We start from the raw sequence: 5,024 nt of genomic DNA on the forward strand, positions 1-5,024 counted from the left end.
AAGTTTCAGGGGTCAAGCCTCCTGGGAAGGGCCTCTCAAGCCTTATTACTGTGAAGGGGAAAGGAGAGAAAGAAGCAGGGATGAAGAGATTGCAACAGCACATTAAGTACTACAGGTGATTAAGAAGCACAAAACACCTCAGCCCTATAGCACAGACCTCATTTTATAGATCAGCCTCATTTTCAGAGGAAAATGATGAAGGCCCAGAGAGGTTAGGACCTGCCCCAGGGACACACAGCATAGAGGCAGAGCCTGGAGGTGACCCTGTAGTGCGACCCAGGGCCCTGCTCACCACCTCTGTGAGTGAGAGGGAGCAGCAAGCCTGGGGATCAAGGCAGGGAGCCTTTATGGAACATGAGAGAAAGTAGCATCTATATACCCCTTTGTAAAGTTTTTACCACTTGCAAATTTCTATCGCTGAATCTTTTCACACACAGGTCCTGTGGTTCTGTCACAATGGCTGACATCCTACACACAGGGAAGCCAGAGCTCAGAAAGGCCATGAGAACACAGTGCCACACAGAATGACAGATGCCAGAACAACAAAAAAACAAGCCACATCCCCAGCCCACATCTTCCCTCCACTCCAGCCTTCCCTATCCTGAGCACAAGACAGCAGAGGGCAATGCCTAAGGAGACAGAGTCACGAGAGCACCCTCGACCCCAGCCAGCACAGGACTGGAGCTGGCCCTGAAGACTCTTCCTCTGGCCTCAGCTTCTCCCAGGTCTCAGACTCCAGCCTTGTAGTCCCCTCACCTTTTGGCTGTGGCCCAGAGACCGTCCTGCAGAAGGTGGATCCCAGTGGAAGGTTACAGCAGGTGTGCGAAAGACCTTAAATAGCAGATGGCCACACAATCAGAAAGTACAGTTGCCTTCCGGGGAGGGGCCTCTGGATCAGATGGGCCAAGGCTTTTGACGGTCAGACTGTGCCCTGCCCTATTATAGGATGGCAGGCCCCTTAACCCTTTGGCAGCTGTGCAGCTGGTGTCCTCTCTAAGGCCTCCAGGTATATGAGCCATGAGAACACAGTGCCACACAGAATGACAGATGGCAGAACAACAAAAATCAAGCCACATCCCCAGCCCACATCTTCCCTCCACTCCAGCCTTCCCTATCCTGAGCACAAGACAGCAGAGGGCAATGCCGAAGGAGACAGAGTCACGAGAGTACCCCGGACCCCAGCCAGGACAGGACTGGAGCTGGCCCTGAATACTCTCCCTCTGGCCTCAGCTTCTCCCAGGTCTCAGACTCCAGCCTTGTAGTCCCCTCACCTTTTGGCTGTGGCCCAGAGACCGTCCTGCAGAAGGTGGATCCCAGTGGAAGGTTACAGCAGGTGTGCGAAAGACCTTAAATAGCAGATGGCCACACAATCAGAAAGTACAGTTGCCTTCCGGGGAGGGGCCTCTGGATCAGATGGGCCAAGGCTTTTGACGGTCAGACTGTGCCCTGCCCTATTATAGGATGGCAGGCCCCTTAACCCTTTGGCAGCTGTGCAGCTGGTGTCCTCTCTAAGGCCTCCAGGTATATGCCAAGGCCTACCTATGGCAAAATGTACATAGGAGCAAAGTGTGTCACTTGCATCCTCCAGTGTGAACTGTGGCCCCCAAATCAATTCCATGTCCTGTTAGTGATAAGCATTGCCTTATACCAACCTGTTTAAAACAGGTCCTGTTTAAAGATGAGTAGACCAAGGCACAAAAGAGACGTATAAGAGACTTACTTGCCCATGGGCACACAGCTGGAGCGGAGTCAGAACTCAGAATCAGGCCACATGGGATCCATGCAGCTCAGGAAAGGGGCTTAGTGTCTTAATCTCACTGTTTCAGGGTCCTCCTGCCAAGATGTGGGCAAACCTGCTGTGCGGCCTCACAGCGCAGTGCAGGGGCCATAAAGTGAAGCAGCGTGCTCTACACTTATGGTAAGGGGCCCACAGCAGTGGCTGCTGCCACCTCCTGCACTCATGACAGTTTGGGCAGCTACCATTGGTAAGAGCCCAGGTCAGGTTAACCGAAGCCTCATAGGTGCTCCTGGTTTTGAGTGTGCATTTGAATTTTCCTCCCTCCTCATCTTTCTACCGTCCTGTCACCACACACACACACACACACACACACACACGGTGGGGGCAGGGAGGACAAATTCTGCCAAGGACTCCTCCCTGCTCATCTTTCTACAGTCCTGTCACCACACACACACACACACACACACACACACACACACACACACACGGTGGGGGCAGGGAGGACAAATTCTGCCAAGGATACAGGAGTTGAGGGGTAGACATTGCACTAATATCCCTAGCCTGCATGTAAACCTTGGAGTTCCCTGCTTTTGAAAATACCACTTGACCATCTGCTACCTCAGCTTGTGGCTCAGCTCTCTTCCTTCCTCAAACTCATGCACTCACGAAACAAACACTTTTTGAGCACCTTCCATGTGTCAGGCCTGCTCTAGGTATTTGGGAGGTATCTATGAACAGAGAGACAAAGACCTTTGCCGTCCTGCAGTGTAGTCTAGAGGGGAGACAGCAAAAATAAATGTGATAAATGAGCAAATTACAAGGGAAGTCAGAATGTGGTGACTGCTCTGGCAAAAAGAGAAAGAGCAGGATGAGGCATCACTGTGCTGGGGGTTCAGGAGTCGAGTTCAAATAGGAAAGTCAAGATTGGTCTCCTGGAGAAGGCAAAATTTAAGTTATTTTTATATGCAGAGCCTCTGGCCATCTCTCCTCACCATCTTCCCTCAGGCTGCATACCACAGCATTTTTCTAAACAAAGGTGGTTCCCTCCCTAACAGAATCCCTCCCTAACAGAATGTATACCACACATTAGTTACCTCTTGCTCCAGCCACCTGGCAGGGCACAGTGGGGAGAAATGGGCACAGGAACAGACCACAGGGATGCAGGTGGGTGAAGGCTTTCGCACATGACCTCCCCGCGCCACAGATGGAGGCCCTGAAGGGCCCACAAATACTGCCTTTGAGATAACAGCGCTGGGAGGTCTGCTGTGGTATCAGGCTGAGGACACTCAATATCCAGGCAGATGGGCCAAAGGCAACCAGAAAGGTCAGGATCTGAATTCAGACTTTTCCCCTCGCAACACATAAGTTATCCAGCTGGTCCTGAGCTCTCTGTCTATAAAGTGAGAACATCAGGCCCTAAAGAGATGCCCGCTGATTATTAATTTACTCCTGGAATCCTCACCCCATTCCATGGTGTTTTTCTCTAAGGCCATCTATCAATAATACTGTGGGGATATCTGATCCTGCGGTTGTTACTAGTGTGTGTGATCTCAATCAGTGCCACCCATCAGTGGGAACACTGAAGCCAATGACAGCCCATGAACAGGGCTATACAAGTCCATAGAGCTGCTCACAGCAGTCCTGAGTCCATTCCACTTAAAGCCCTGGATAGTGTACAGATGGGTATCATTATCCCCCTTGACAGATGAAGAAACTGAGGCCTACAGAGGCCTCCCCTCTAGGCCTTCAGATGCCTGGGCCAATGATCTTTCCATCCAGCACAGCTCAGGTGGGACCCAGCCTCTGCCCACAGACTTGGGAGCATTATCTCAACTCACCTCTTCCTTTTTCCAGGGTCACTGTATAAGAGTGCTTAGAAATTTTATGTTGTTCTGACATCCGCAAGTTTCCCTTTCTCATACCACAGAAGCAGGACTTAATCACTCTTAACTCAGTTCCACTAACATACCCCACCTGAATAGCTCCAGCTCGTTCTCTGGTAGAGAACATCTACCCCTTCCTCATCTGCTCTCCATCTGTGTTTGCTTCTGGGAACTTTCATTGGCTGGCTTATTCTTCCAGCTTGGAAATGTGGGATCAGGCTAAAAATGATGAAATTACTGTCCCCAACATTCCTGACCCCCAGCCATCTTGCAGAGAAAATGTGCATGCTCTGAAAAATAAACCTCCACAATTGTCCATGCTCTTGTATAAAATGATGCTCCCCTTGAGTCTTGGGATCTCCATCTTTCAAATGGGAAAAACACCACCACCCACCTCTTAAGAGTTGTACGGAGAATTTAAAAAGGTCACATGGACAGACAGCACGCAACTATCACGTCATCAGGGGCTCCAAAAACTATGGCTACCAAGCTGCCATGGGTCCATGAGTTCACACTGGTAACACTACAACCCAGAGGGATTTGCAAAGCCACACAGGGCAATGGTCTAAAGTGAGGTCCAGCCTCAGAGAGTACTTCTGCCACCTACTAATTGAGTGAGCTTGGAAGATTACACATTGTTTGAGTTTCAGTTTCCTCACCTAACAGAAAGTGACAGCTAGTATACTTAATTCATGACAAAGGTTAAAAGATGTTGGGACTACCTTCACCTTTTCTACAAATTTTACCAAAACGTCCACTTAAGTTCTTTTATTTGCACTATTTCTTTAAATAAAGTAATTTAATGCAAAAAAAAAGAAAGAAAAAAACACTGATTAAGCAAGAAATCATATGATGCTGTTTGGACAGTTCATAGAATATTATAAATTTGGCCCAAGGAAACTTTGATATTTTCACATTCTCTCAGTTGCTGGCAGTTTAGCTGGGCTTCCTTTGTGACAGACAATGTGTCTAGGACTACATTGGCTAAACATCTCAAGAAATTTTCAATATAACCATTTCCCTAAAATCTCCAGGCATATTTGAAATATTATTGCATCCAACATCAGGAAGCCAAATTGTCTGCACAATCTACTAATATGGACCTCCACTGAAGCTGGTGAGGTAAGACACAAAAAAAAAAAGATAGGCTTGGCTTTACTACAGTCCACATCAATTATTAGCCGTGTGACCATATTTGAGATTCTCCATCCAAATAAAGAGACAACAATGCTTATTTTGCATTTATGTTGAGTCACATGATGACTGACACATACACAGCACTCTAACATCGCTGCTCCTCTCCCTGTCTTTCCTCTGACCACTGAGCTCACATTTACTCATTTTTTCAGCAAATATGTGTTTGTGCCTTTCAGGAGACACTGGCACAAAGTTGAAAAAAAAAA

The sequence above is a fragment of the Galeopterus variegatus genome, unplaced genomic scaffold (assembly GCF_000696425.1).
Source record: "Galeopterus variegatus unplaced genomic scaffold, G_variegatus-3.0.2 Scaffold4859, whole genome shotgun sequence".
Taxonomy (NCBI): Eukaryota; Metazoa; Chordata; class Mammalia; order Dermoptera; family Cynocephalidae; genus Galeopterus; species Galeopterus variegatus.